This window comes from Chelonia mydas, chromosome 3 (assembly GCF_015237465.2).
Source record: "Chelonia mydas isolate rCheMyd1 chromosome 3, rCheMyd1.pri.v2, whole genome shotgun sequence".
NCBI classification, from domain to species: domain Eukaryota; kingdom Metazoa; phylum Chordata; order Testudines; family Cheloniidae; genus Chelonia; species Chelonia mydas.
The window spans coordinates 38058598-38079579 of NC_057851.1; the positions used below are offsets into that span (position 1 = coordinate 38058598).

The following is a 20982-nucleotide window of genomic DNA, read 5'->3' on the forward strand; positions in this document are numbered from 1 at the left end:
TAGCACTTACAATTATTTTTGTATTTAATTTAAAACTTAATAAATTTGGGCCTTAATTTAGGCTGTCAATTCCAGATTTAATTTTAAATAGGTTTATTTCAATGTGTACTTAATTTTAATTAAACAAAATCTGATTTCAATTAAAAAATATGATGTTTTTTAATGAATCAATTTTTATCTACCCTATAAGCTTGTAACGTGTCCACAAGCTCCTCTCTTTGCCCCCCCTTGCCCGAGGCAGCACCAAATACAGAAAACCTGTTATTCATTGGATTGGTGAAAATCCTGTGTAATTAGGGTTGCCAACTTTCTAATTGCACAAAACTGAACATCCTTGCCCCACCCTGCCTCACCCCTTAATGAGGTCCCCTTCCCTCTGTTACTCACTCTCCCCCACCCTCACTCACTTGCTCATTTTCACCAGGCTGGAGCCGGGGGGGCTGGGGTATGTGATGGGGTGAGGGCTCTAGCTGGGGGTGTGGGCTCTGGTGAGGGGCTAGAAATGAGGGGTTCAGGGTGTGGAGGGGCTCCAGGCTGAGGCAGGGGGTTAGGGTGCAGTGGGGAGGTGAGGGCTCCAGCTGGGGTTGCGAGCTCTGGGGTGGGACTAGGGATGAGGAGTTTGGATTGCGGGAGTGGGCTCTGGTCTGGGGCCAAGGTGTTTGGCATGTGGGACGGGGTTCTGAACTGGGGCAGGGGTTTGGGGTGTGGCAGTGGGTATGGGGTGCGAGTTCCAGGAGGGAGTTTGGATGCAGAAGGGGGATCAGGGCTGGGGTGCAGGAGGGGATGCGAGGTGCAGGCTCCGAGAGGGAGTTTAGGTGATGGAGGGGGCTCAGGGGGTATGGGAGAGGGTGCAGGGTGTGGGCTTCAGGCGGCGCTTACCTCAAGCACCTCCCAGAAAAAGCTGGCATGTCCCTGTGGCCCCTAGGTGGGGGGAGGAGGGGCGTCAGGGAGGCACCGCGTACTGCCCCTGCCCGCAGGCACTGCCCTTGCAGCTCCCACTGGCCGCGGTTCCCAGCCAATGGGAGCTGCGGAGTTGCGCTCGGGGCAGGGGCAGAGCGGTGAGCCTCCCTGGCCACGCCTCTGTGTAGGGGCCACAGGGACATGCCAGCTGCTTCTAGGGAGCCGTGCGGAGCCAGATAGGTCCCTTTTCAACTGGGTGTTCTGGTTTAAAAACTGGACACTTGGCAACCCTCTATGTAATTCAGGCAACTGTAGGCCACCCTCAGGATAAACTGAGCATTGTCTTTGGATCCTCTGTTTCACTTTCCAATTTCAAGAAACATTGCTGTTCCTGAAGATGGGCACATCAAAACGTGCTCTCTAATTAGAGAGTCTATCTTATTAGTAGCTTGTCTATCCATCCCTGGTGCCTGAGATTCCTGTGTAACCAATTGTGTCTGCAGATGTTCCTCCCCCAGTTTCTCTTTTGCCCCCTCCCTATCTCTGTTTCTAAGGCAAGACCATCCCCCATATTACCAGGTTTAATGCTCCAGTCTTTAGCGTCCTGACTCTCAGTGGTTCCCACATCCTCTCCCTGACCCATCCCCAATCCTGTATCAGTGAAGGACAAAATCAGTCCTTCCCACAAAGATAGAGTGGCCCAGATGCTCAAAATGGGCCCTTCATCAATCCTTGCAGAGCTGCTTGGAATCCTCTGACCCCCTGGCTTTGTATGACTGGGAGTGATATCTTTTCCTACTGTCCCATGCTTCTGGGCACTTTCTATAAACATGTCCACTGTTCCCACAGATATAGCATCTAATAAGGTCCCTGCAGTTGTCAGTCTTGTGAATATGTGATCAACAGGGCATGCCTTTTCTCACCCCCCAGTCATCACTAAAATGCTCTGTAGAATCACAGGTAAAACAATTGTGTGGCTTCCAGGGATACCTACAGTAACCATACATAGAACCTAAATATAATATATTGGAAAGATGTTGCACTATTTTATTTATCAGGAAAAGTTAGAAGGGGCCTTTAAATTCACCATTTCAATTCCTAGATGTATTGTAAATTTTAGATTTAAGCTTAATGGGAAACCAATGCAGAATATCTGCTCCCTGTATATTTTCATTGTGGAAAAAAACAGGAACTGGGTTAATAGAAGATTGAAATAAAGAAATAGCTACTGTACCATCCCAGACCCTCATTCCTTTCTTAAATCCAAACCATTCCCAGAAAAATTCAACTTCACCCTAGGATTAAAAGCTGGTATCAGATTCTCTGCCGCCTAGCACATGAATTATGACTTTCAATTGTGTAGGAGAGAATCCTACAGTTTTTAACAGAGTCCCGGTAATAAAATCTCTAGTGGGACATTTGTCCACATCTCCTGTGTAGTGCATTTGAATCACGTATCTCGCCCAAGAAATCCTAGGAGAATGTTTCCAACTGTGAATAGTCCTGACCAGAAGCCTGATCCTGACCAGCTGTGATTTCTGCATATGATTCTGTGGCAGCTCCATGACTGGAAACAAATACCCCACGTCCTTTCATATAATCACTTTTCCTCAGATGCTCACTCAAAAGAGGCCATTGTACTCACAACAGCACTGGGACTTCCCTTTGTGTTGCTGGGGACCTCGGGATCACGAAAAAAACCAAAAGATCCCACTTCAGAATCTAAAGAATGCCTCTTCTGAGCTACTTTTCCCTTCAGTTGACCCTTATCCTTGGAGCCCCTGCAACAGAGAAGACACAAGTACTACTCCATCTTCCACAGGGAAAGGGGAAGCCACAGATGTGGCAGCTAAGTTGCCACTTGCCTCTACATTTGTGACACACCACAACCATGGCAAAGCGTCACTGTACTGCTGAGGACCCCATGCACAGTTTGACACTTACGACACACTCTGCATATCATTTCCCAGAGAGGGGGAACCCAGTTCTACCATATCTGCTCCCTCTGGCAGCTACTCCACAACAGCAGGAAGCTCCAGAGCAAACTCTTTTCTTTTGAACAACATGTACTCCTATTGATTGCCTCTTCATATACACCCCTTCTTTCTCTCCCCACCCCCAGCACAGTCGCAGGCCGGTTCCACTATGCAACGTGCCTTCAGCCTGGGGGCACAACTCCCAGGCCCCACAGTAACAAGGCTCATAACATCAGTTGCTAAAACAGCTAAGAGAACTACAGGATCCACCAGTCCATGCAAAGTAATTTGTGCATCAGACTCCAAACAGTCCTTGACTTTCTCACCATTACATCCAGAGAACTCACTGGAGAAACAAAACCTCCTCCAGCCCCACCACCTCAAGCTTCAGCCATCTTGGCAAGAGGAGGAAGTGAGTGTGCTTTCTCTCTCTCTGACCAGAAATTCCATCCTGGACCTGAGAAATGTCTCTCGATGAAAGCTGTGTCAAACCTGGTACATTCCTGGGAAAAGTTACAGCTGACAAAAATCAGCATTTTCCAACAAAAAAAATAATAATCAAACTATTCCTTGACTCACTCTAAATGGGTGGCTGAAGCCTCAGGGAAACAGATTGACCAAGTTTGTCTGCCAGGAAAGAGGTTGAAGAAGTAGAATTTTTCCCAGAAGGTGTGCAAAGAATCCAGGTCTTATTCCTAGCATTTAAAAGCTCAGTGGGTTGGGGAGAGAAAAAAGACAGACCTTTGTAGAGAGAAAGGGAACTTTTTGACAATGGGACCAGCCAAGGCTAGGGAGCTGTCTGCTGAGGTCAGCAATTTGGAAGAGAAGTCGGACTGGGAGGAATGGAGTCCTGGAGAAGGATCTAGAACCCTGAAAGGACACTGACTCAAATCCCAAAGAATGCTCAAAAGTGGAAGGGAACGGAGGCAGGGATTTTTATGCAGGCATTTCTTATTTTGCCTGGATCTGTACAGTATACCTCTTGTGGTGTCTAAACGAAAGAGTGATTGCAGTAGAAACTCTACACAAAGTCTGTCTCTGTTTGCTTCAGCTGACACATGTTCCTGATGGGATAAACTGTAAACTAGAGTGCCAACACATTTAAAGCTCTGGGAAGGGTATGCTCAAGCCACTGGGGTGTCGGGTGCGGCCTTGGGGCATTTAAATCTAGGCAGTTGGGCTGCAAAATCCCAGCTCCCAGAAGCAGGTAGTAGATGGAGTCTCTGTATTCTGAGAGCATGCCTAGAGATGCAAATGTAACCCTTCTGCCAGGCCGAGTTGATAGCAGCAAGGGCTGGGTTCAGTACACAGGGGTTCCCTCTCATCAAAGCAAATGCTAAACTGGCTCGAGCCCCCACCCAGTGACCTGGGAAAATCTTACACACACCCCTGGGTGCCTCAAAGAGGCAATACTTCCCCTCTCGCAAGCACAGAGTCTCGGTGTAGCAGAGAATCTTTAATAACATGAGGTAAACGACATCAGCATTAAATTGGGAAAACACCACAACTAGGGTTCATCAACCAAACCATGAGCAAAGACCCACCCAGCAAATTGGGCCATGTCCTTTCCCTCGGATTCTTGAGTCCAACAACCCAAACGTCTCTTGAGTCCAGCAACCCAAAAGTCCAGCCCCAGAGTTCAAAAGTTCATCCGCAGAGCACTACTCCCCAGTCTGGGTGAAAATGTGTGTGTGTGGGGGGGAAGAGGTAAGGGGCACCTTACATAATCTGAAGCTGACTGCCCCACAGCTCCATAGGGCTTCACTCCAATCTGCCCCACGAGCCACTCCGCTCCGCTCCACCAGCTGTCCCGCAAACAGCTCCGCTGCGCAAGCAGCTGGTGCCGTCCCACGAACTGCTCCACTAGCCGGTCCACGAGCCGCTCCCGCCGTCCCGCAAACTGCTCCGCTCTGCTATAGATCTTCAGGCTCCCCACTACTTAACACAGTGCTCAGTGATTTCAGCTCTCACTAATTTTAGCTCTTTAGTGATTTCAGCTTGTAGTAGTAGGAGTGAACTCAGTTCAGGACCTGTAGTTAGACTCCTAATAGACCCAAAATTAGCTCTGATATTCCACAGTGAAGAAAGACAGAGGTGTAATTGATGTTTCAGGCTCACACCAGCAGATACTAATACCTGTCTCCAGCCTCTCTCTATTCATAGACTTTTGGAACCCATGTCCCTTGCCTAGCGGGTGCTACTTAGTTGACGGCGAGTCCCTCCATCATAACAAAATGCCAAGTACAGTTCCACTGTCCTTGATTCCCATAATCAGGAAAATGACAGTTTATTCTTCCTGCCCCAATATCAGAGACACTGGGGATCCCACAGCAGCCAAAGTGACCATTTGGGCAGCTATGGGCTCATTCTAGGCGGAGTGGGTGTGTCTATGCAAATGAGATCAGCCCCTGAAGTTCTTTTCTACAACTTGCCACACCTCACCACCAGATGTCAGGGTGGAGCTCATCCTGACTCTGCTTACACAAAGCCAGAGGGAGTGCCTGGACCCTGCTCAGACTCAGCAAGCCAAAAGCACATGATCCAGTGTGGGATTCAAACGCAGCAGCCTGGTGAGTGTCCAGTAGGGAGAACTTGCCCAGGGCTGTGGAAAAAAAAAAACTCTCAGGGAGAGGTGATAGTATTGATATCAGTAGGAGCCCCACAAATGAAATCGAGGGAGAGCAAAATATTAAAATTACAATGCAGATCTGACTGGAGAATTTTGCCTTACTTACTTTGATAGAGATGTTTCTCCACTAGAACTGTCAGCTAATGATCCCCTTGATTAGTAATATGCAAAAATTCCTTCCAGGAACTCTACTGGCTTCTATCCGCGGATAATCTTTTCAGCTTAGTTATTAATTCAAATACAACACATTCTGTCTCGTAACCATTTTTAATTTCAGGCCAGGGTTTCTAGAAATAGAGAAAATACAGCCCTTTGACTTCTTTAATGTTGCATAACTTTTCATAGTATCTACTTTGTTGGGTTTTTTAATAAAAAATCATACTCAACCATTTTTATTGATTAATGCTTTAAAATAATTGACCATAAGAGAGGTGGTGTGGCTTTAGAAGAGGATAGGTATATACAAATAAAATATTTTTCCCAAGAAAGATTGTATTTATGCTTCATTGCTTTTTAACCCCCCCACTCCTCACCTACACTTTCTCAAAGCACTGTAGAAAATGTGGTGTTTGAGTTATTGGAATTCCATAGCATGTATGTAGCTATTGAAAGTTACCAGACTTGAAGTGTTAGAAACAAAACTTTCATTAAATTGATGGTTTCATTGCAAAGCAAAAGGAAGACTGACAAAGTTGTATTACTTCCCAGTTTAGAATCATAGAATCATAGAATATCAGGGTTGGAAGGGACCTCAGGAGGTCATCTAGTCCAACCCCCTGCTCAAAGCAGGACCAATCCCCAACTAAATCATCCCAGCCAGGGCTTTGTCAAGCCTGACCTTAAAAACTCCTAAGGAAGGAGACTCCACCACCTCCCTAGGTAACGCATTCCAGTGCTTCACCACCCTCCTAGTGAAAAAGTTTTTCCTAATATCCAACCTAAACCTCCCCCACTGCAACTTGAGACCATGACTCCTCGTTCTGTCATCTGCTACTACTGAGAACAGTCTAGAGCCATCCTCTTTGGAACCCCCTTTCAGGTAGTTGAAAGCAGCTATCAAATCCCCCCTCATTCTTCTCTTCCGCAGACTAAACAATCCCAGTTCCCTCAGCCTCTCCTCATAAGTCATGTGTTCCAGTCCCCTAATCATTTTTGTTGCCCTCCGCTGGACGTTTTCCAATTTTTTCACATCCTTCTTATAGTGTGGGGCCCAAAACTGGACACAGTACTCCAGATGAGGCCCCACCAATGTTGAATAGAGGGGAACGATCACGTCCCTCGATCTGCTGGCAATGCCCCTACATATACATCCCAAAATGCCATTGGCCTTCTTGGCAACAAGGGCACACTGTTGACTCATATCCAGCTTCTCATCCACTGTAACCCCTAGGTCCTTTTCTGCAGAACTGCTGCCTAGCCATTCGGTCCCTAGTCTGTAGCGGTGCATGGGATTCTTCCATCCTAAGTGCAGGACTTTGCACTTGTCCTTGTTGAACCTCATCAGATTTCTTTTGGCCCAATCCTCTAATTTGTCTCGGGCCCTCTGTATCCTATCCCTACCCTCCAGCGTATCTACCTCTCCTCCCAGTTTAGCGTCATCTGCAAACTTGCTGAGAGTGCAATCCACGCCATCCTCCAGATCATTAATGAAGATATTGAACAAAACCGGCCCCAGGACCGACCCTTGGGGCACTCTGCTTGATACCGGCTGCCAACTAGACATGGAGCCATTGATCTCTACCCGTTGAGCCCGACAATCTAGCTAGCTTTCTATCCACCCATACTCCTTTAACTTGCTGGGAAGAATGCTGTGGGAGACCGTGTCAAAAGCTTTGCTAAAGTCAAGGAACAACAAGTCCACTGCTTTTCCCTCATCCACAGAGCCAGTTATCTTGTCATAGAAGGCAATTAGATTAGTCAGGCATGACTTGCCCTTGGTGAATCCATGCTGACTGTTCCTGATCACTTTCCTCTCCTCGAAGTGCTTCAGAATTGATTCCTTGAGGACCTGCTCCATGATTTTTCCAGGGACTGAGGTGAGGCTGACTGGCCTGAAGTTCCCAGGATCCTCCTTCTTCCCTTTTTTAAAGATGGGCACTACATTAACCTTTTTCCAGTCGTCCGGGACCTCCCCTGATCGCCATGAGTTTTCAAAGATAATGGCCAATGGCTCTGCAATCACATCCGCCAACTCCTTTAGCACTCTCGGATGCAGCGCATCCGGCCCCATGGACTTGTGCTCATCCAGCTTTTCTAAATAGTCCCGAACCACTTCTTTCTCTACAGAGGGCTGTCACCTCCTCCCCATGCTGTGCTGCCCAGTGCTGTAGTCTGGGAGCTGACCTTGTTCGTGAAGACAGAGGCAAAAAAAGCACTGAGTGGATTAGCTTTTTCCACATCCTCAGTCACTAGGTTGCCTCCCTCATTCAGTAAGGGGCCCACACTTTCCTTGACTTTCTTCTTGTTGCTAACATACCTGAAGAAACCCTTCTTGTTACTCTTAACATCTCGTGCTAGCTGCAACTCCAGGTGTGATTTGGCCTTCCTGATTTCACTCCTGCATGCCCGAGCAATATTTTTATACTCTTCCCTGGTCATTTGTCCAATCTTCCACTTCTTGTAAGCTTCTTTTTTGTGTTTAAGATCAGCAAGGATTTCACTGTTAAGCCAAGCAGGTCGCCTGCCATATTTACTATTCTTTCTACACATTGGGATGGTTTGTCCCTGTAATCCTCAAGGATTCTTTAAAAGACAGCCAGCTTGAGAGAGCATTGCTTTACAAGGAAAGCTGGTCACAAACTGTTTTGTATTACCAAGCATTTGTTGTTTGTCATGCTGTGTTATTTAAAAGGTCACGTGAAAGAGTGGGCTTAGATTAGTGTTGGAAAGCTAGCCAAGAGTCTTGAGGAGGGACCTGAAGAAGAGTTATGAGATTTCTTGGCAACCAAGAAGAGGAATGCAGTTCCAGGCAAAGTAGATGATAGGAAATAATTATGGATCTGTGAGTAGGAGAAGAGACAAAGGGACTATAAAGAGAGCAAGCAAAGGATAAGAGTGATGGAAGCATACAGTGATGGAGGAGTAGAAGGAAACAAAAATGGACACATGAATGGTGCAAAGCTCTGAGTATGAAGTGTTTGAACCCGATGTTGGAAGAGGAAACAAGTGAGAAAGAGTTAGGGAAGTGAATGGTTAGTGAAGTGGGAGAGGAAGATTATTTTAGCTGCAGCTTTATGGTTATGCCGGAAAGGATATGGGTGGGTGGCTGGAAATGAAGTTATTTAGCACCTTTGCCAGGAACAGCCCTAGCCGTTTTGCCGGCCAGGGCAGAAAACATTGTTTGGCACCCGCTGCCCATTCACCCCCACACCCAATGAGCAGCTGAGGAGAAAAACAAAAATTGGCCAATCTGTGGAGAGAAAAAAAAACTGAGCAATATAGCAACCTCCTGGAAATTGGCAACCTGGGAGACCGCCCTGCTTGCATACCCCTGGAAGTGGCCCTGATCTTTGTTTCTGAAGGATCCCCGAACACTTCTACAGGATTTGAAAGGAAAACATATTTTCAATCCTGGAAGTTAAACCAAATTGAAAATTTATTTTTTTAAGCTGACATAGTTGTTTCTAACTGCTCAATATTTAACTGTATTTCCATAAAAATGTACTAAAGAAGCCTAACTGATGATGATGTAGTTATCAGGTTGTATTTCTATAATGCACTTTATCTAGGAATAAAACTGGATAACTTGAAAAGCTCCAACTGGTTCAGAAAACAATGGTCTATCCTCTGAACAACAAAACATCTTCCCAGTGTTCTTATCTCTTCACTGGGTCCTGGCTGAATAATGAATCAAATTTACAGTTCACTCCTCATCTTCAAAGCCTTTCATAGGGCCCGTCCAAGTCACCTGGAGGAATGGCTCACTTGGCATGATCATGACTTCCTGCAACAGCTACATTTGTCTGGAACAATGGAACTACCAGCTCCAGAGTTCAGTCTCAGATTTGGGAGACAGGCCGCAGAGCTTTCTTGGCCTCAAGCCCTTGTCTGTGGAACTCCCTTCAGGAAGAAATCAGAATGATCATGAATATTCACATCTTCAGAGCAAAATGTGAACCACTTCTTCAGTCTTGCCTTCCCTCCCCTGAGAAAAGTCAACAAATTCCAGATGACTGGAACATTGAGAGATGTAGAGAAACAGATAACTTTATATATTCATGCAAATAAATTTGTAAGGTGCTCAGACATGGTTTAAATACCTAGATAGATGAAAAAGTTTTCAAGTATTTAATTGTAAAACTCTATTTATGAAAACCCACTTTGTTAACCCAGATTACTACATTTTACTATAAACTAGTTATAGTGTGTTGCTTTTATTTTTTTGTGTACTTTTCATATGAATGATTTTTCATGCATTGTTTTTTGTGCTAAACAATACTACAAGATGCTGTTTGCAGGTCTCTATTGTAAGTTAGAAAAATTGTTATATTATTTGAGCAATACATTGTGATCATTTAATTAAAGTATTAAAAAGCATCTCTACAAGGGAGAGTGGAGCTGGGGTTAAGATTATGCATATAATCTTAACTTTTGCATTTCCTGTTTTACGTACTTTTTCACTACACAACCTTAGAAAGCCCTTTGTATCTGTTTTTTTTAATTTCTCATGTTTTTAAAATAAACTACATGTTTTCTCACTGAAAAAAATCTGAAACATAAGTGACTAAAACATAATAAAATAAATGAAAGACATGGAAGATTACTATAACAAAGAACTGAGAATTACCAGACACAACAAATTAGTACTAATAATATTATAGTCATTTTAGAGATGAAATTCCTATTGATTTCATTTAAAAAATTCCATGTGCAGGCTCAATCTAGCTCCTATCCAAGTATGTGGCAAAACTCCCATTGACTGGAATGGGAATAGACTCAAACCCTTTAGCAATCTGTATATACTAGATTGTCATTTCACAACTATTCAGAGAAAAATTATGTTAATTTTCCTTCATGTATTGGTAAAAACAAAGACTTGTATTTAAAAAAAAAAAAAAATGAAAACAGTTTCCTGTAATGTAGATGTGCTTCACCAGGAAACAATAATGACATTCTTTGAGAACTTTCATAATATAAATATGTTAATAAAAATCTCACTATTTGTTTTCCCTATAGATGGTAACAACAGATCACTCAGACACTTCAGCTGGTACAGAATATATCTGTATATTTATTTAGCAATACTTGCAGGGAGTACGCTACACCTTTGTTTTATAGGTTGCATTGGCTTCTGTTCAGTTTCCTGATGCAATTCAAGGGGTTGATTGCAATTTCTACAGCCCTTCATGGTCCAGGTCCTGTGTATCTTAGAGGCCATCTCTCCATACTTCAAGGATCTTCTATTTTCCAAGACATTTCTATTCTCAAACTAACATTTGAGTTGGTATTGGAGTTTGCTTGTTATAATGAGGGATTGATGTTGGTAATGTTGGCTAACATTGGGTTAGCAAGTATTTAATCTTGGTGGTTGATTGTAATTTATTGTAAGTAAGGGTATGTGTGTGTAGGAGCATTATATAACATTGAATAAATAAATAATGCTTATTCTCTGAATCCTTTCTCCCTTTTTCTATCTGCACCTAGAATTAAGAAGAATTTCCAAAGTAGATACTGAATAGCACTACCTGCTAATGGTCGCTGTCGATAAGATTAAATTAAGGCTTTTATTTTAACCCCCGAATTTCACATGCTCAGAACTTTTGAAAAATTCCATTTCTGGGCTGACTTTTTCATGCTTGCTGTCATTCAAGAAGTAAATATCTGGGAAAGTTGAAGCAAAATTATTTCAGCCAATTTTCAAATTAAATGAAGGTGAAAAAAATATGTACTTTTAACACATTTAGGCCCCAATTTAGAAAGATACTTAAGCACATGCCTAACTTTATGCATTTGAGTAGTCCCATTAACATCAATGAAAATTATTGAAAAATTAAGAAAAGATTGGGGTTGGTCACAGAGTTTTAAAGCTAGTGGCTCCAAATTTGACAAGTCCATAATAAACATGTGTCCTCTCTCAAAGAAACTAATAAGAACATTGTAAAACATTGTAAAACTTCCCATGTGCAAACCTGAGTTTTTAAATGCTTATAACTCAGTTAATTTTTATTCAGTTGTCACAAATTAGTCCATTTCTCAGTGACATCTAGTCATCTTAAATATTTAAAATATTAATGTTCAGCCATTTGTGTGTGTGAGCAAAAAATCATCTTAAAAACTCCCTAAGGCCAGATTTTGCAATGAAGTCCCAGTCTAGTCTTTAGGCCCCAGTTCAGAAAGGTACTTAAGCAAGGTACTTAACTTAAGCATGTTAGAAGTCCCATTGACTTTAGGATTATGACTATATTAAGCTTCAAACTTCATCTGTTTTTGTTGTAGCCCTATCTATAAAACATGTTACAAGGATATTTTTAAATATATGGGAATAAGTATTTTTTTCACCCTTTCAGGTAATAAATAGGTTTAACAAAAAGCAATTATCTTTCTTTAAGAATGCTTTATCACCTCTGTTTTCCTGCCATCCAAATGGTGAACAATTATGGGTTTACTTGGGCTGTGGTCTTGTTGGTTCTCACAAACTAAGGTGATTTGACTGTTATATAACATTTGGTATTACTAGAGGCCAGTTTCTTTGCCAAAGAGGTCCTGTTTTTTGTTGCTAGGATAATGATCCTCGTCCTAGTCTTTATTTTACCCATATTATTTATTATTATTTTATTACTATTTATTATTTGTACTGTGGTAATGCCTAGTAGCCCCAATCCTAAATCAAGGCCTCACTGTGCTAAGTGCTGAACAAACACATAACAGAAAGACTGTCACAACTCCCAAATTATATGTGAGCCATTGTCTTTGGGCTTATGATCATAGAATCATAGAATATCAGGGTTGGAAGGGACCTCAGGAGGTCATCTAGTCCAACCCCCTGCTCAAAGCAGGACCAATCCCCAATTTTTGACCCAGATCCCTAAATGGCCCCCTCAAGGGTTGAACTCACAACCCTGGGTTTAGCAGGCCAATGCTCAAACCACTGAGCTATCCCTCCCCCCCCGTAGGTGGAGACTGGTTACCAGCTCGATAAGTCTTATTTTCAGTCATTAAGATCACTTGAGTGTCTCTTCATGGAGTGTTACCAGATATAAGTCTCCTAAGCTGTTGGAATGGGCAGGAATTAATATGGAAATATGTGGACCACAATTTGGGGGGTGTGTGTCCATCCATCTGTCCCCCCGAAGGCTGCTTCCTTGTCTATGGAGTCTGCATTCAGGCAGTCTTACCACTAAGCAGTTATACAGTGTGTCACTATCATAGGCTCTACAACGAAGCTTGTAGCAATAAACCTCAACTGCAGTTTTTCCAAGAGCAGGAGCTTAAAGGAAAGCTAGAATTCTAAGAAAGGTTAAGATGCTAGTTCTTACATCTTCTCCCCTCAACACTCCAATATATATGTTTTGTTCCAGCTTCCCAGGGTTTTTAGAAACTTTGGCTAATTATTTGTCAGAAATGGCTGTGCCTCCGAGCTCTGTCCTGTTTCAGAGGGAGAAGATCAAGAAATCAGTTTGCAGTTACTGTAGTTTTATTGTGAAGCAGATGAAGTGGTGTCTAAACCCCTGCTTCAGCAAGGTGCTTAAGCACATGCAGAATTTAAGCACGTGAGTAGTCCTATTGAAATAAATGCTTAATGTTCTACAAGTGCTTGAGTACCTTGTTGAATCAGGGCCATAAGAGCAAAGAGATGCTGACTTTCTTAGGGCTCTGTATTTATGGACAGATGTTGCAATGACATGATAGCTTTGGTGCCCTCTGCTGTCTAAATTTGATTTTTCTTACATTTGTTTCTGCACTGGAGAAGCAAATGAAGAGTTCAAATCCTGTCATAACTTGCCACCTCATTCATTACTAGAATTCAGACTTTTCCTTGAGTTGTCTTATTCTAGGAAAATCACAGTTAACATTCTTCTGCACTTTCCTTAAATGATTCCAAACAAAGGAATAAGGATTCTTTCACTGTTCATCATGTACAAAACTGTATATAATTTTGATAACTTTTAGAAATTATCTCTGAAAGATCTGATACTGCACAATTTATTTTAAGAATACTTCAGGGGATTAAAGTACTTATGGTTTAAATAAAATCTGTCAGACAATAGCAATACTAAATTTAAAATCAAAATTACATGAGTAATAACTAAGTGATCCTCATTGCTTATTCTGTGTGCCAGTACAGATGACATCTGACAATTGAACCAACTAATATCCACCTCTGTTAAACATTTCTTGAAAACCCCCGCCTCATTTAAGTCATAAAAATGGCATATGGATATGCACAGCTCCATTTTTTGTATCCCTCTCATTTCAGACTTCCTATTTGTCTCCAGTGTCTGTATCTTGATGTGTAATTCTTGACCCTAAACTCCCCTGCTCCCACATCCGTTTCAGCAAGTCTTCCTCCCGTCACCTTCACATTCCACTGCCAAGTTCATCGTTGATGAAGTCTGCATTCGTGCCTTTGTCATTTAGACTGTTGCAAATTCTTTCCGTGCTGTCTCCTCAAGGTCCAGCTCTCCAAACTCTGGCAAGTGCAGAATACTGCTGAATAACTTCCCACAAGGGCAAAGAAGCATGACCATACCATCCTTATATATCTTGCAACTCTACTTGATTTCTATAATCAAAGCAATTCTTTTAAAGCTGTTTTTAAAAACTGGAGCAGATGTTCCTTGTCAACTTTTTTTTAATTCTCTTCTCTCCTCCCTTCCCCTCTCGTCATTAAATGCCTAATACTATTGATTCTCCATTTGAATGTATAGAATGGTGTTCATATTCACACTTGAAAAACACTTAACTTTGTGGATAATGCCAATGGCATATATATTATATGTATGCTATTATCAAGTGTTGCCTAGCAACTTCTAGGGACATGTTCTGCTAGTTCCTTTTCATGCTTTATATCTGCTTTTCATAGCCAAAATTTAGCAACAGTACTTGATATGTTTTGGATGCCTGTATGGATAGATCTTGGTTTTGGAAACATTTGAAGATGCACATTGAGAAACTGAGATCAGACAAACAGACTTATCCAGTCAGGCATTTTGATATTGAATGTCTTACTTTCCGTATTGCCAGCCTCTTACCAGAATGCCTTATGTCAAGAATGCATTGACACCTTATGTCAAGTCAGCTTGTTCAAAAATTCAATGAAAAAAATCTGTTAGTTCAATATTAAGGTTTAGATTTTAAAGCTTCCAAAAGCAAGAAATTCAGAGCTGAGGTTCATAGGAGAGGTGAAGTGGTTAGAACTCATGGGCTAGACACAACTCTCACAATGATTGACACCAGTGTAATTCAGTCAAATTCATTGGAATTATTCCTGATTTACACTGATTTTGCACTGGTGATTGGATTCAGGCCCACAGTTGTCATGTGGTGCTTAAGATTTATATTCTCATCTATGTGCATTTAAAAATTCTTTCCTAACATTGCATTTACTTGAGTTGTTTGCACTTAATATTAGGCTTTTAAAGGGAGAAAAGTCTGAATTAGAACCAAAGGGAGGGGTAGGGGTTGGTTTCCGTACCTGGTCAGTCTTTTAAAGTAGGTCACCTGACTGTGGATTGACCTGCTGAGATATTCGGGGATTTGCTCCCCGTCGACTCAGGAACTTCCAGCTCATGAGAGGCGGAAGCGGAGTTGACGGGGGAGCGGCAGCGGTCGACTCGCCACCGTCCTCATGGCCAGGTAAGTCGACCTAAGATATGCCGACTTCAGCTACGCTATTCATGTAGCTGAAGTTGCATATCTTAGGTTGACTCCCGCCTATTGTAGACCAGGGCTTAGATGGAGCTGATTATCACTAGTAAGAAGGGGTACAGGGCATAGCTGGTGCATGCACAGAATAAGCCAATGATAGCAGTCTGTGCTAATGGTGCTATTTCTCATAGCCATATGAAGTGCCTCTTCTTGTGGTAAGTGTTGTGTCATTCTAATCACTTCTTGAAGTTAACTATATAAAAGAATCAGATGCATAAAATATCTTGACATTGAGAAAGTTTTGTAGGTAAGAATCACAGGTGCAGTTCAGGATTTAGGAAGATAAGCAAGGCTAAAAATGTGTCCTCAGATATGTACATAAATTGTACTGGCTTCAATTAGAGTTGCATGCCTGTAATCTGAAGGCAATGTTTAGCCGCAGGTGAGAGTCAAATGAAGAAGTAGGCTCATTTCGTGTTTCTTTACTTGTGAGGAATGAATCTCAGGTAAACCGTTTATCTCAAAATTCTACCTTTTAAGCTGCAGAAGAATTTTCATTTGTAGTCAGGAGTAGTACTAGCTACCTGACACTATAAATTACACAACATCACAGTCTCCTAGAATCTTTAGCTTTAACAGATCTGACTGCATAATTTCCTCTTCCCAAAATATATGCATCCTGTATTTGGTTGATTTGTCTATCAATTTTATAAACAGCAGCAGTCTATACATTGCTGTTTTTATACTTATTTCTGTCCTTCCTTAGACATAGAATTGCAGAAAACCTATGTTTCAGATGACTCTCAAATGTCAGTGAAAGATGTTTTCCATTAAAGTAATTCACATGGACTTAACATACCAAATAAATACTATTTGCCATTAGTATGAGCCAAAATGGGTGCTAATAGTTAAATATAAATTGGCCACAGCAATGGAATGTTTGGTCAAAATTAAACTTCGGCAATGCTAGGAACATAAAAATGATGAATTGTCCATGTTCATTATGTCTTTTCCAGTAACACATATCTTTGCCAATTGAAAACATCCTTTTATTCCTGATTAAGTAAAGTCTTTAGTCCTTGGGGCTTAAAGGCCTGCCAAGTTTCAGACTGTAAAACAAAAATGCTTGAGTGGCTGGAGCACAGAAAAAAAGGTCTTGAAGTCAGTGTTTTATATTCTGTATTTAGATGAGTCAAAATTGACTGAGGTAAATTTTAATCAAACCCAGTCAAAAAAAATTTATAATCACTCCCAAACTAAGACCAGCATTTCATAGTTTGAATGTGATAGTATAATTTTTTTCCTAATCTTAAAATAGGAGTTAAATGGTACACATTGTCCATATTTGGAAGTTTGGACACACATAAAAATAGGCCAAAATGGATCATGTTAATAATGTTTAGCTATGAAGGGGCCTGACCAAAATCCTCTTAATATATATGGAGACTCCTATTGACTTCACTGAATTTTGGATTAGGTTTTGAATCTACGCTTATGAAGTGAATGCTCTCACTTAAACGTGCATCTTTTTCTGTTGAATCTTATGCATAAGATACGGAGTTGTAGAACAACAAAATAACCCTTTAATAAGTTTCAAGGTACAACCGGTTCTTTCTCCTCCATCTAGTCCCCCTATATTCTTAGTATCAACTGATACCTTTTTTAAAAATAAAATATTGAATTAACGAATTAGAGAAGGCTATAACAGCAGAACTAAGTAACCAATCTCCATAATAATTCTTTATATTTCCTACTCCCAGAGTAAATATACCAAGTGAAGGAAAATTGGCCATTACTTTATTCCGTTCTCCACAACAGTGACATGGTGTAGTGGCAACTACTTAGATTGTGAGCTTTTTGGGGGCAGAGACTGTCATTTAGTTCTGTATTATTACAGCGCCTAGCACAGTGGGTCCGGGTCTATAACTAGGACTCTGAATTGCTACCACAATACAAATAAACAGCAAATAATTATAATGCCTGATTCCTGATGAGCAAAGTGTTTCCTGCGGCTTAGCCTTTTCTTCACCTGGCACAGGTGCTTCAGGAAAGGTTTATAAAAGTTGCCTCTTGGGAGACAGAAGGAGAAGATGTCTGGTGAGGTAGGGCTCCATCTACGGATTGAACCCCATTTGAGGATTTAGTCATTAATATTAAACTGCTGATGTTTATTATTGTAAATGCAGCCCTCTAGGCCTCAAGAACAGTCAAATCTTGCTAAGACTTTATTAACTAATGGAATTCTAGAAAATCAGTAATGTTACTTGGAGACTTTGTTTGGGACTTTCAAAAACACTCAGCTAGCTTTGCTCCCATCAAAGTCAATGGGATAACTCCAATTGATTTCAGTGGGAGCAGAGTTAGGCAATGGTCTAGTACTTCCAATAGTAACATATGTTGTGGGAATTTGAGGTTCATGCAAATCTCATCACTGAAACACAGGTAAGTAATATGAGTGGGAGAAACCAGAGCCAGAGAAGAATCAGATCTAATAACACCATCACTTCACACATCTATATTACCTTTCACCTAAGGATTTCAAAGTGCTTTACAACCAATTAAAGAGTCACAACCAAGAGAGGTGTGCACTGCTAGCTTGAGCATAGCACTGCTATGTTCTAGACCTGGCTCTAACACCAGCTTCTTCTGCGGCCTTGGGAAAGTCATTCAGTCTCTGCTGCCATTTCGCCATCAGTATAGTGATGATACTTATCAACTCAAAGGGGAGAGGGGAGGATTAATTAGTTAATGTCTAAAGTGCTAAGTGTTATTTTTTAATTACAACAAAAACATTGTAACACAGAGGGTGCAGCTTCACCTATCGTAGTTATTTACCATATTTCACCAAGAGCAATATAGGCAGAACCATTTCAGATATTAAATTATTTTTAAGAAGATTATATATAGCTCCAGCCCAAAGGTTGGTTGTTGAAGAGTATGCATTTAACTATCCTCTACTCCACATCAAATATCAGGTGAGTGAGCATCTCCAAAGGGTCTATTTCAAGCAGTGACTATAAAGACTCATTTTTATATCAAACACTTTCAGTTAATGAAAAAAAGAAATAAACCCCTAGTTGTTCCACACAAACACCTGATATAGTATATCGAGCCATGAGGAAAAAGTCCTAAAGGAATAGTCCACATGAGTTTGCTAGAGAAACAATCAAACAAGAAAAATCTTGTAGCTAATAACTTGGGGGAATGTCCAGACAGATGACCCCATCACATGACCATGCTCTACCCTCTGTATCAGGGAACAGCCATAGAAACAAGTCATTCCCCTCTCCATATTGAATCAGGCTCTTGACTGTTTTCCAAAAGTGGGAGTTTCAAAGAAACACAGAGAGTATCGTCTCTGGAGCAGCACAAAGCAACCAGAACATATAAGCCACTTTCTCACAGCTGCTATCCTTCACATTCTTCTACACACACACAATTCTAACCTGCTCCTCTGCCCATGCACAATGTCCTCCTCCTACATTCCTTCATATTCCCCCTCCTCTCCTTGTTGAGTAGATCTGGTGCAAGAATTATTTAAAATAAATGTTTAGGATTAATGGTCACTTTTGCCTTTCTTCATAAGTGAATGTTTCTTCTTCAAGAGAGGCTAAAGGCAAATGTTCTCCACCAAATCCACAAAAAATTGCTTCCTTCCAAAATGGCTGCCTACTGTTTTCAAATTGGCACTTCCCCTCAGTGGGAACACTTGCAGGCGATAACTCATTTTGCAAAGGGGCTCTTTGCTAATGGCAGTCCTTTAGCTTCACTGTAATTGAGAACAACGGAAGATGGTAGCCATTTTGAAAGAGGACAGATCTTTGTGGAATTCCATGAAGGACATTATTGATCAGCCTCTACTGAAGAAGCTGTTATGAAAAATACAGCAAAAATTACCATTAATCCTTAAAAGATTCTTCAAATATAGCCTGTGCACAAGGTTTTAGTGAATTTTAAATATATAGGAATTCTGAAGAGTCTGTGTTATTTTATTATTAAGATCATTTGGGACAAAGAAATGGTCAGACATGGTACTAAATTTCACAAAGGGCCCTGGCCAATTTACTTGTAACTTTTCAGAAAATGAATGATGCACTCAAACAGTAAGTTCTGTAAATTTGGGGAGCATACACGTTGTTCTTAATACATAAGAAAATAGCTGAAACCCTGCTTGAAGTACAAAATTCAACTTAACCTTTACTATAGAACCATGAGTGGCACTTCCATAATAGTAGCCAAAGCATGCTAAGTGATTTACATTCAAGTACAAAGAAATTTTTTTGTCCCAAAGAGCTAAATAAGTCTAGAATCTACATAAATGTGTCAGATTTGGGAATAGAACCCAGATCTCCTAATTCCCATTCTTGTGCTGTAGCCACAAGACATTCCTTTAGTATTCTGTAGCTTACAATTCATATTATAATTCATAGAGTTTTTTAAGAACAGGTTAGACAAACACCAGGGGTAGTCTAGGTATACTTGATCCAGACTCAGCTCAGGGGGATGGACTTGATGACTTCTTGAGGCCCCTTCCAGCCCTACATTTCTATCATTCTGTGAATGTAGGGAATTACAGGTATAAATGTAGGACTTCAATTTGAAACACCCCATTGGGTGTTTGAACCCCATTTCAGATGTGAAGGGTTGTTCCCTTAGAACCAAATCCAGAGCCCAGTGCCTGGATGATATGTGTGCCGGGATGGTATGAGGCCTACAGCATTGGAATTTCCACTCACAGTTGGAATACAAAACTGTCCTGTTCAGAGTGACTTGAATGTGGGCCAGGATGTGACTGTGTATGTTTAGGTTTCTATATTGCAAATTTTAGAATCTAACTTGCTCGTTTTCCTAACTAGTTTAAATACTGTGTGTTATGTTTCCAGGTGCACAGTAAGTCATCATGTTCCTTCAGTAAACTAAATTACTTTAATTAAAATGAAGAGAAAAGTATAAGAAAATAACGAAGATTTCAAATTCAGTACAGTGAGAAGGAGGCTTCTTATTACACCTGTCATCACTTGACTTCCTAATTCATTTTCAACTTTTAGTATAGAAAGTCATCATTGCTAATAAAGCTACATGTACAAGTATCTTTTTTGCACTAACCCAACCTCTTCTTCTGTATGTGTGCCTGTAGGGAAATTACAGGGTCTAAATCTCACCTGCCTTGTACCTTGTGAAGCGATTTTTCATCTGGGAAAAATGTAAAACGTGATTGCATCAGAATGCTAGTGTTTTACACCCACTTTGTACTTAGTTAGCAAAGTGTAAATAAATGACTGCACAAGTGGCAAAGCAGGGAGAATCACGTCTGTGTGTGGAATCTGTGATATTATAGTGATTTCCGTAACAGTTTACAGATGTCAGAAATGGAGTATTCTGATGTCAATGCAGCTAAGGCAGAAGGGGAAGTAGTACTTCTGCTTGAGAGGGTGGGGCAGGGCTCAACAACCTGAGTGTCCTTGGTGGTTTATGTCTTATGTTCCTAAAATCTCATGTTTCACTAAAATCTCCAGTGAGCTGCAGGAAGCAGGAAGGGATTTGTTCCTACTGTATTATGTTTGTTTGTTTTGTCTCAAGAATCAGAGATAGCAACATCTGGAGATGGGACACAGGACAGCGTGGCTGTTGCTCTGAAGTGGTACTGAGAAATCTCTTTTTTGGGTGCTT

General features: G+C 41.3%; 1 protein-coding gene across 4 annotated transcripts in view; it reads left to right on the top strand.

Annotated features, from left to right (window-relative positions):
• The window catches only part of DLGAP2 (DLG associated protein 2), a 694939-nt gene that overhangs the window by 12974 nt on the left and 660983 nt on the right, over positions 1–20982 (top strand). The window lies entirely within an intron of this gene.